Consider the following 12,588-nt stretch of genomic DNA (forward strand, 5'->3'; position numbering starts at 1 on the left):
TCGATGCAGAAAAACATTCTTGGTCAAGTTCTCTACCCACAGCACCAAAATCTCCACCACAGGCAGGGCAAGGGGGCAGGTCCCAAAACCTGCCAGAATGGGGATTGAAACCCATGCAGCAATCTGGTCCAGACTGGCCATCCAGTCAATGGAGCCAACCACAAAACCCTCCCCTCCACCCACCTCAACAAAGGAATCAAAGTCGCTGTGGCAACATACACTTTACATGCATGTTGTAGCCTGGAACTATGGATAGTGATGGTTAGAGGCTCCAATTTCTTTCCATCACATGGCTGACCAGGAATCTCTGCTGCTCTTACCATCTGCCTTTGACAGATGTTGGAAGGATTTACAGGTTGATGCTCAACTTGTTAGGCCATGTCATGAACATAACTTCCTTGGCTATCAAGTCCTGGGGAGGGTCTTGACCCAGAGCTTCTGGCTCAGAGGCAGGGATGCTATCCCTGTGCCCCAAGAGCTCCACAGTATACTCAAAAGACTCAATCAATTTGCAGTAATTTTGGCCCAGACTGTGGATTGTCAGTCACCGTGGGATTGCCGCTCTGCTCCTCTTAACTTACCCAGGTTGGAAGCTGTACATTTCTTGCCTCATCTTCTGACCTGGGCCTAGTGAGGAATGTGCAGCACAACAGCGCTGGAGTCCTTCTAATGTAAGGCAGCAGCATTGGGGTAAGCACAATCACATCCCTCTTTACAGCACTAGCTGCCGTAAAGCAGTACGTTTAAAGGTCCCAGCCATTTTGAGAGCCCAGGAAGAAGGTTAGTGTGTAAGGTAAATGGGTGAGGTGTTAGAGTGGCCAGGGATCAGGTTGGGTGGTGATGGGGGTTTTGGCGGGTTGGGGGGGTGTGGTTGGAGGTCAGGAGGGTGGGGGTTCAGATGGTCAGAGGGGCAATTGGGGGTGGGGGCCAGGGGTTCAGGTGGTCTGGGGGGGGGGGTCAGGTGATCGGAGGGGGTTGGGTGATCGGGAGTGGACAGTCAGGGGCTGGTGTGGTCGGGGTGGAGGGGCTAGTCGGGGGGTTGGGAGGGTAGTGGGGGGGGTTGGGGGTAGTCGAGAGTATAGTCGGGAAGCGTCAGGTGGTCAGCGGGTGGAGCTGTTTGGGGGTGGGGGGTCGTCAGGGGTCAGGAGGGTATTCGGTGGCTGGAAGCGGTAGCTGGGGGGGTAGCCGGGTGGGTGTGGGAGGATAGTGGGGGTTGGGAGAGTAGTCGGGATTTGGGGCTGGTCGGGGAGTCAGGAGTGTAATCGGGAGGTGTTAAGTGGTCAGGAGATGGAGCTGGTTGGGGGTAGGGGGTAGTAGGGGGTCAGGAGGGCATTTGATTGGTGGGAGCGGTAGTTGGGAAGGTAGCCGGGAGGTTGGCGGTGGGGGCTAGTTCGAGGCCTGTATGCAACAGACCATCTTCTGTCACATTTCAAAGATATTCTTGACAGGCTACAAGTTTAAGTTTCCTATTAATTCTAAAATGGTTGTTATGATTCATTATTCTAACAGATAGCAACAGCACCTACATACTTTACTGAACACTTTCACATCCCATCGTGGTATCCAGTCTTAACATCTGTTTTGCTCTCTCATAGACACACATCATTTATAAAAATATATTATATATATTTCAACTATGTCTAAAATTTGCACAAAATCTAATTATTGCATATAATTCTAAGTGATTTTCTGTGAACAATTTTTCAACTCATTGCTTTTAACAGCTGGCAGTTTATTTGACATTTCCACCTTGGGGTAACCTTGGTTCTAATCTATAAAGTATCACGTCAATTTACAGGGTTATCTTGTAAAAGGTAACTTTTTCAAAACATTTCCAACATATTGTTTTTAAATGCCTTTCTTGTTTAAGCTGATGTATTTTTGAACACATTTGAAAGCATTCCATAGATCATTAAAATTCCTGAAGGATTTCTAACGGATATGGTAGAATTCATTATGACAAGCTCAGAATCCTATAGGACTGTATGAAAGCATGGCCTGTTGAGAGTTTCATTTAATTAGCCTACTTTTATCTCTTTCTGTTTTTACAGCTGTACATCCCCATTTACTTCCTCTAAATGGGAAATCAGCTGGATTGGCCTGGAACAATGCTGCAGTTTCTTAGACCAGAACTGGTTCATGCTGCTTCTCTCACAAGAAGGGAAGGAAAGGAAGAATGAATATTTATCCTCCAACTGAAACCTCCCCACTCTCTTGCAGCTTGTCTGAGAAGATCAATCAATGACAGTGTTCAAACCTGGATCCAAAAAGTTCAATACTTGTATTTCTTTTTATTATTTGTTCTTAGGATGTGAGCGCCCCTGGTATGGCCAGCATTTATTGTCTAACCCTAATTGCCTTGACAATATAAAAGACCATGGGAGCCTAATAGTAAAGTTTTGTTGAACTGTGTTAAAGAGAACTAAATGGGCTGATGAGAAACTGTTATCTAAAGGTCTTGCCTATAAAAGACCAAGGATGCCAATACTAATGGTGAAAAATTCAAGGAACAGGAAATGGGCAGAAATGATTTTATTCAGTTGAAGGATTAAATTTTGGAATCAAAAGATTGTGTAAAATTTGGGATCTCCAATCCTTTCAATGATCAATTTTTGGTTGCAAAGTTATTTGAATAGATGATTGTTGAATTGATGGCCCTGATTTTCTGTCCGCGGTGGTGATGGTATCCTTCACTTTTTAATCCTTTAGAGACTAAAAAAACAAGGACGGTAGATGAAGTTAAGATACAATTCAGCCATGACCTAATTGAATGTCGGAAGGATCTTGAATGGCTGAATGGCGTACTCCTGGTCCTATGTTTCTAAGTTCTATCTACTAGCCTGTATTGTGGTGTAAGACCAATTTGTGAATCATTTAGTTGTTCTAATTATGATTAAATATGGCCAAATAACTTTTGTTGAGTGTATACATCTTATAAAAGGTTGTCGGCACAATCTTACTAATTCTACATTGGGTTATTTTACTAAGGCCAGGATTTTCCAGTCTGTGGGGGGCGGGGCCCGCTCACCGACACATAAAATGACAGGCGGTAACTTCGGGCGGAACCCCCGACATCACCGCGCCCCATTTAAATTTTCGGGTAGGCGGGGGCTCAGCAGAATCAGCTGTGCACCCGCCAACCTGTCACTGGCCAATTGAGATCATTGACAGAGTCATTTAGCTAATTAATGGACCTGCCCGTCCAACCTTAAGGTTGGTTGGTTGGCCGGGAGCCCTGGCGGGAATTAGAAAAAGCATCAAACCTCATCCACGGGCGGTATAAGGTTTCATGTAGGTTTTTTAAAATTTAATTAAAGTGTTTTTAAAAGTTATGGACGTGTCGCAACTCATGTGACAGTGTCACATGAGGGGACATGTCAGGGAATTTTTTTTTTCACTATTTTTGAACTTTTTTACTGTGGGGCCAATCTCCCTCAGGCAGCACTTTGCCTCAGGGAGATCAGTGCGCTCTTTCGTGAGCATGCGTGAAAGAGCGCACTCTCGGCTCAGGAAATTCACCCCCGCCCACACAGGGAGCGCAAGGCGCTTTCGTGCAGACGTCACACTGGGCGGGCCTTAATTGGCCTGTCCACGTAAAATGGCGGCGCACCCCCGATTGGGGGCGCTGATCGGAGGCGCGCCTCTGCGCACTGGCTCTTCAACTTCCCCACAGTGAGGGGAACATTCTGCTCTATATGTTCGTATTTAGATTCAATGTATTTGCTTCATTTACATCACGGGTTAGCTTACTTTGTAATAGAGGGTTAACCCTCATAAGCAACTCTCATTTCTGTACTAAGAATCTTCTATAACACAGACTGGCTGGTTGGCAATCATTTCAACATTTCAATTAGACCATGGAGCAGCATAACAGGCACTGTTACAGACCAACACCGCAGGACTGCATCTTCAAACAGCAAAGCCCATAGGGCTGAAAATAGCACTGGAATATATATTCCCGAAACCATTCACAATGTATCATCCATCTCCACTGCAATTGTTGTTTTCATTTCAAAGTTTCATTAATACTAATTTTCAATAAAAACAGTTAATTCGCTTGCATCCTCATGCTTACAGAGAAACATGAGTTGTTAAATCCTCACCATTTAGCTCTGGCACCATCCAAGTCTTGGGTCCTTTATGAGAGGAACTCAAGCAGAAACTTACCAGACAATGGGAAACATCTGTGCAAAGGCAAAAAGTTCATTTTATCTACGGAGTTAATCGGCTCTCCCTTATCTCTGGTTAGTGCCAGTGGTTCTTAAGCCTCAGTTTGTAATCTCTTTTATTCTTTGATCTTTTAACTCCTTATAGTAAAAGAAATGCTGGTATACAGTTTCATTCTAAATGTGCTTGCTGCCCCCTTTTTTTTTGATGACATCTTTCTCACCTCTTCAAGTTCCAATCCATCGCACAATTTTCCTCACGCCAGATGGCAAATAGGAAAATAATTTCCTGTCAGATGTACAAGATGGAGTCCTGGTTCCCCAGTTTGCTTTGATCTCTATGGGTAAGCACCCAGCCCTCCCTCGATGAGCTCAATTTTTGACAGGGAGGTGGGAAACTGGAGTACGGTTCATTTTGGAGTCAGAAACTTGCCTCTGGTGGGAAACTGAGTAAGTTATGATTTTCGTGTGGGTAAGCTCTTAATTGGTAAGAAGATGGGTTTCCTATTTAATTAGAGCCAGTGGGGGTTGGGAACAGAGGTGGGGGTCAGATAAAATGTGGGACTGATTTAGACTTCCCATAGCAGCCATCTGTGAGGCCGCTGGCTGTCCTAAGGGAGAGATCTGATGATTGTGTCAAAGTCTTCCACAGCATTGACGGAGTGAGGGGTAGCCCTGCCCCGAGTGCCAGGCCTCCGGCTCTCCACTGACACCTCACTTAGAACCATAGAACCATAGAACACTACAGCACAGAAAACAGGCTATTTGGCCCTTCTAGTCTGTGCCGAAATATTATTCCGCTAGTCCCATTGACCTGCACCTAGTCCATAACCCTCCTGACCTCTCCTATCCATGTATCCATCTAATTTATTCTTAAAACTTAAGAGTGAGCCCGCATTTACCACGTCAGATGGTAGCTCATTCCACACTCTCACCACTCTCTGAGTGAAGAAGTTCCCCCTAATGTTCCCCCTAAACCTTTCCCCTTTCACCCTAAAGCCATGTCCTCTCGTGTTTATTTCTCCTAATTTAAGTGGAAAGAGCCTACTCGCATTTACTCTGTCTATACCCCTCACTTCGTCAACGTGAACCTGATCTAATGCTGGTGGTCATTAGGAACAGGAGGGAGGTCCTCTTACCAGGGGGTGGCAGGAGAAGGCCACCTTGTCATGCAACAGGGGCACGTCTGTTCAGTGTCATCTTCCTCTGTCATCTCTTCTTCCTCCTCTCTCACTTCCTGATCCTCCCCCCTCCCACCCACCCTCACCCCCCCATGAGCTGCTCCTTCTAGTGCCTCATTGTCCTCAAGGTCCTTACCTCTTTAGATCAATGCAGCAGGCCACCACAATGTCCAGGACTCTTACAGGAGGGTTTTAAAGGGCACCGCCCAACCAGTCCAGTCACTGGAATCATATCTTTAGAAGCCTAATGGCTTGCTCAGTACTTGTCCTACTAAGTAGGTGACATTGGTTGTAACGCCTCTGTCTGGGGTTCCATTGGAGGAGTGAGTAGCCATCTCTTCAAGGGATATCCTTTGTACCCTCTTATTCAAGCTTGCACTTTGCGGGGGTTGAAGTGAGGATCTGAGGCAGCCTGGACTGACGGAGAATGAAGAAGTCATGGCAAGCACAAACATAGAGGAATCTCCTGCTGTCATTGGAGACCAGCTAAACAGTGAGAGGGTGGAAGACCTTCCTGTTATTGGATCTCACTGGCTGGTCACTCAGGACCTTGATTGGCACCTGAGCACAGTCGATGATGCCCTGCACCTGGAGGCAATCCAGCAATGGTAGCAATATCCAATACCCTCTGTTCCTGCTGAATTGCCCCCCTCCTGGGCTGGGGTGATTCCATGAAGCAACCTTGACTTGCCCCCTACTCTTTACCCACCTGCCTTCAGCAGATTTACAATGGACACCTCTTGGAACCCGTGCATCCTCTTTAAAATTCCACCATCTCCTCCAGGAAGCCTTCAACAAGCTTTAGAAATACTTTAATTAGCTTCAATTGGGAGGAGAGCGGACTAGGTAACATTGCAGCAAAGCCCTGAATCACCATTCATTTACCTTCCCTACACTTCAAAGGAGGCATTTTATTAACTGCAGGAAACAATCTTTCAGAGTGATTTGTTTGAACTAAAGGCACGATTCTCTCATCGCTCTTTGAAAGTTAGATACTTATCGAATGAACAAGAGCTGAATTTTAGTCAGTATTTTCTTATAAGGATCACACTTCCTTTCTGCCAAATTACTTATCAGCCAGACATATGGAAACAGGATAAAGTCATGATTGTACAGTAAAAGAAAACACTGGACTAAGTATTCTGTTGAAACATGAGGAAACGTTTGAATATCTGTTCTTCTCAAATGCATACTTTAAAGCAACATCTTATATTTATATAGTGCCTTTAACATGATGAAACATCCCAAGGCGCTTCATAGGGACATTATAAAATGAAGCACCTGAGCCACATGAGGAGATATAGAGCTGGATTTTCACCGAGTCATGATGACTCAGGAGCCCTTTAAATATGGTGGACGGGTCCTGATTCCGGGTTGTCTGATTTTCAAGAGTGCCTTTAAAGGGTACAGGCTGGTTTGGGTTAGATGCCCGCACCTGGCACTCCGACCTAGCCAACTCCATACAGGCTTGGCTGAGAGCCCAGAATCCATTAATTTTGTTGAAACACCCAAGCCCTGGGGAAAACAGTGCTTGATTGACAACACTGGCTCTCTGACCTCTGCTGTCAATTTTGCAATGTTTGCTTACACAAGATTAAGTGGTTTCAAGGGCTTGTGGACTCTGTTATTGATACTTTAAAGGGCTGAATGATTGACACATTTATTACCCTGTAGTGAAATGACATTTTTTTTCATATAATGGAAAGTAATGAATGAATGACTGTTTTCTTTAAAGGTTTTTTTTATACACATCCAACTGACACTCTATGGTTCATTGGTTCTATACAGTCTATACTGGGTCAATGGGCATGGAAGAGCCATATCTTGGCATGGAGGGCATAAGGGACCATGGGGGTGGACAGAATGTCATAGTTTGGCATAGGGGGCTTGAGGTGGCATGCAAGGGGCATGGAGAGTGTGTGAGGGGTGAGGGGATATGAGGTGTGAGGGCCTTTCCATTTTTCTTTTAGCTGGGACAAAGCCCCACAACACCGAGGCTGGCAGCCCCTGTGGCTGATCTGAACATTTACCCCTGGTCGGCTGGCCCAGTTCCAGCCCCCACCCACCCCCACCCCCCGGAAACGAAGCTCCTGCCTTTGCAGGCACTTTCTCTGGAGGTGGGCAGACTGAGCTGGGGATTTTCCTGACTCCCACTACCTGCCTCAGTGGTGAAAATCCAACCCATTGTGTCAGACGACCAAAAGCTTAGTCAAGGAGGTAGGTTTTAAGAAGTATCTTGCTGGAGGAAAGTGGGGTAGGGAGATGGAGAGGTGTAGGGAGGGAATGATCTGCTTAAAGCTGGTGTGAAATTATCTAGTCACAAAGAGATATCCGGAGAGATTTGTAAAAATCCTGACAAAAGTTTATGCTGATGAAGATTGTAGCATCAAGGATGTATTTCACATGTGAACTTTGCTGTTGTTCTTGGGTTTCAGCAGTTTGCCTTAAGAGCTTCTTCACAACAGGCGATAGCTACAGCCTCCAAGATTATATTGTCCTTCAGGTGTAATGAGGACCTGGATGTAGACAAAAATTCTATTGTAAAGTGAAGCAAAGTATTTTTCCTAACTAGAATTGGTCAATATCAAAGGATTCCAGTACTGTCGGAAAATGAACTTGGAATATCAGAGATTGTGGTGCAAAAAGATCAAAAAGGCAATAGCTATGAACCAAGACCAGCCACATATGCTTCAAAGGAGTTGCACATAAATTGTAACAGATTACACATTTAGCATCACAGCCTATCAAAGCTATCCTGCCAGACAATGGCTATTCTGTTCCAATCATTGTTCGCTGTGTATTGCACAAATTTGCAAATGGGCCTAAGACCGTCACTTTCGGACCTGAAAAGTGCCCGGCCTACCTCAAATTACCCTGAAAAGGCAAAGTATCCCAAAAATTTGAACAGTAGGTTAAGCAAGTCGTTTCAGACTGCTACTATGTAGTGGTGACATGAGTGCTATTTTCCATTAACAGGATGCTGCCACCATTCACAAAAGACATTCTGCCTAACACACAATTGAGCAACATCGTGTATGAATGTCAGTGCTGATGTGATACTAGGTTGATCGAATCAAACAGCATGTTCCTTTGGTTGTTTGTAATAGGCAGAATACAGACAGTACTCAACCAGCCTGTGCTTGCAAAACCCAAAACAAAATGCCCACTGTTAAATGTGATTCTGCAATTGGACAGCACTTACTGAACAATCTTGAGTGTGCTAATAATACACTAACAATCACTTTAAGCTAATCAGTTGAGCTAATAATGTGGCTCATTTTACACTTGCTAGAAGTAACATATATTCGTACACAGGGACCTATTCTTTTCAAACAAAATAAATATATATAAGCCTTGAGCCTTTTTTGAATTACCCGGGAGCTTGGAGAGCCTCTAGTTCAGCTAATCAGAGTCGGCTTGCCTATCAATCAACACCCTTTTCTCCTTTAGTATAAATTGTTGTGATCTTTTAAAATTTGGCATTCCTGCATTTGTCCTGATGAGTGCAAGACGATAAGCTTCGACAATATGTCTCTCTTTTCAGCAATATTCAAATATTATAGATTTCATTATACTAATAACAAACTGTTATGTTACAAAGTAACATGAAACACACTTGAATCTGTGATCTGAGGAAAAAGCTCTCCATGTCTGTCCATATCAACTCCATGTTGCATCCCCTGAAAACATTTCACATACCATGAATTATTTTGGAAACATTACTGTCGGATAAGTAAATCTTGCAGCCATTTTGCACATGAAATCCCGCAAATTGATAAATATTAATGATAAGCCTGACCATCTAACCTGTTGGGTGACGTGGAATTGTTCACTGAGATAACTGGACTCCCTGTTCTGGAATGTTCTTTGTTGAGGATCTTATGTGAATATTCAATCAGCTGTACCACCACAACATGTTGGATGGGGCCTTTGATGTTTATCCCATGTGAAAGACAATAATGTGTGGTTAGCAGAGAAGGCCCAAGGTTTCTATTCCTCAAGTTGGAATAATCCCCTTTCTTCTATCCATGTTGATTCAATTTTCCTTGCGGGTGAGAGTGTTGCTGTTTTACTGTAAACTTGGTTTCTTTTATTAGCTACACCCCATAAAATTTTATGTGCTTTCAATGACCTTCAACTGAAAGTAAGCAACTTGAAATATTGTTTTGTTTTTCTCTCTCTCAACATCTGTGCAAACTGTCTTAGTAATCCTGAATGGTAGAGAAGGCTTTTTTGGTTCCAAGCCTCTAAATTGTAATTTCGTAAATTGTTTGACAAGAACACTTAGAACTGTTTAGGAGACTGAAGTTTCTGCCTTGCTCCACTCTGAAAGAGTAATCTGCACCAAGAGACTTATAGCTGTGATTGTGACAGTAAAGTTGTAGTAATTATGGTTTTATTTGGTGTGTAATGTATCTTTAAGAATTATACTTGTTAAGGAAGCTCACATGATCTGTAGTAACCAATAGGAGAGTAGCGTGTGCTATCTCAGAGTCAGTGCAGAGTTAGCGTTGGAGTTGAAAGCACATGTGTAGCTGTTGCTGAGTACATTGTAAATAAACTTTAAGTTTCCACCCAAGAAGTGTCTGCAGATCAGCCCTATCATTAATTGCACAACACAGAACCCTACAACAAACTGGTGACGAGGATAAAACAGGATTGAACAGAAGAAAATAAGTTAAAAATAAATCAGCACTGTACCTTGCCCAGCGATTGTAAGTAGCAAGCTCCATTAGAATTGAAAAAGTTATCCCCTCTCAAAATGCCACAATTTGAGAGAATTGATCCTTTTGAACCAGCCACAGGCGATTGGTCTCAATACGTAGAACGCCTCACATTCTTGTTTCAAGTGAATGAGATTACAGGGGAAGAGGCAAGCGACCCTCTTGAGCACTTGTGAGAGTAAAACCTACAGCCTGATTCGAAGTTCGACGGATCCCAGTACCCCAGATTCGAAGAATTTTGATGAATTGGTGAACCTCGTGAAGAGTCACTTTCAACCCAAGCCCTCAGTCACGATGCAGAGGTTCAGGTTTAATTCATGAAATAGAGCCTCGGGTGAGACAATTACAGGCTACGTGGCAAACTTGAAGCAGCTAACAGAACATTGTGAGTTCGGTCCGACTCTGAATGACATGCTCAGAGATCGTTTAGTGTGTGATGTGAATGAGGACACTATTCAGAAACGATTATTGTCCAAAGTGAATCTGGATTTCAAGAATGTGCTAGAGTTAGTGCTGGCCATGGGAAGTGCAGTAAGGGATTCAAAAGCAATACAGGGTGTGCAAAGTGGCACGTCATCCAGATCGAGCAGGAAACTTCAGCCGAAAGTCGCGAAACAGCGAGACCCCGCCGAGAAACGGGAAACAGCCCCCGCTAATTGGAGATTTTTTAAAAAACTTAGCAATGAAATCGAAGAGAAATCTTAATAAAGGTGGAAACAATCAGTCTTTTAGCGATCAACAGTTTAAAAAAATCGAATGCTGCTATTGTCATTGAAATGGACATTTAATGAGGCAGTGTAAGGAAAGGTTCAAGCAGCCTTGTAAACAACAGAAGACCATGGCATCTGATGAGACTGGGGAGATTCCAGCCCTGGCACTGGCCGCTCCCACCCAGGCAGGACCAGCACAGGCTCCACTGGCCAGAGGGTGACCGCCAAGGTCATCAAGGCCAACAGGACAGCAGAGTCAGCAGGCTGGCTCAGATACCAGTGCCAGCGAGGGGGCAGCACTTGGATGTGGCACTCACAAACATAAGTTAAAGGCACCTTGAGCACAAGAGGAACAGGTCATGGGTGATTTTATGTTCATTTTTGTTTACTTTATGTATAGCAGTCTGATGTTGAATACCAGAAATGCTCCTGTTAAGATTATTGAACTGTCAGAATGACATAAATTGTGTTTTTGTCATCGTGACCTGAGTATTCTTCACCTTTTTATTTCATTGGCGTGTGTAACGTCAGTGTGTAATACTGGACACAGGTGGTTCTGAACTTTATTGCACAGGCACTGAATGTTCTTTGTGTTTCAAATAAAAGTGTTCATTCAGACATCTGGGATGGAGGAGGCAGCCCTGGCATGTGTTTGAAGCTGATCTTTGCTAGCCTAGCTGAAGGAGCGTTGGATCAAGGCATCCCTGGCGTCCCTGCCTCCCTGCAGGTTACCGAGGTTTGGCTACATGCCCTCAGTGTTCTCCTCACTGTGTTCCCCTTCAGACTCATTCCTGGACTCATCATCTGGGGCCTGTGCAGCTGCATCAAGGTCCTCTCTCTCCAGTGGGCTCCCTCTTGCCAGTGCCAGATTGTGGAGAGCACAGCATGTGAACCTGTATCAGTGTCACCCACTCTGGGGGGTATTCTAGTGCTCCCCGAATGGCCCAGGCATTGGAAGTGCATCTTGAGGAGACCTATGGTCCTCTCTATCATCACCCTTGTGGAGTCATGACTTGTATTGTAACGCTTCTCTGCCTCTGTTCTTGGGTGGCGGAGAGGCATCATGAGCCACCTCTTCAACAGATAGCCCTTGTCACCCAGCAGCCATCCATCCAGTCGGGCTGGAGGACTGAAGAGCCTCGGCACCCAGGAGTGTCTCAGAATGTAAGCATCATGGGAGCTGCCTGGGTACCTTGCACAGACTTGTAGAATCTGCATCTTGTGGTCACACACTATCTGCACGTTCATGGAGTGGAATCCCTTCCTGTTGACGAAGGCACCGGGCTCACCTGCTGGCACCTTGATGGTCACATGTGTACAGTCAATGGCACCCTGGACACAGGGGAACCCAGCTGGCCTCCTATGTACAGTAAGGAATAAAAGTCAGTGTCAACCTGAACAGAGCTTCTGTCACCTGCTTGACGCAATGGTGGACAGCTGATTGGGACGCTCCACACAGATCCCCCACTGAGCCCTGGAAAGGCCCAGAGGCATAGAAGAAGGTCACTGTGACCTTCACAGCCACTGGCACGGGGTGTCCACCCACACAGTCGGAGCTGATCTCAGGCCCAATCATCTGACAAATAGATCATGGTCTCCCTTGAGAGGTGGAGCCTCCTTCAGCATTGCACATCGGACATATTGAGGTAGCTGCATCGCTGCCTGTAAACCCTGGCAGCAGGATAGTGGAGTCTTCTGCAGCTGCTTCCACCTTGGCCTTCCTGCTGCCCCTGTGCCCCTTGTGCCTGCGCCTCTCCTCCCACAGGTCCCTCTCCTGGAAGCTGCATTGGGACACCCGGCCTCCTCT

Source organism: Cetorhinus maximus, chromosome 8, assembly GCF_964194155.1.
Source record: "Cetorhinus maximus chromosome 8, sCetMax3.hap1.1, whole genome shotgun sequence".
Taxonomy (NCBI): Eukaryota; Metazoa; Chordata; class Chondrichthyes; order Lamniformes; family Cetorhinidae; genus Cetorhinus; species Cetorhinus maximus.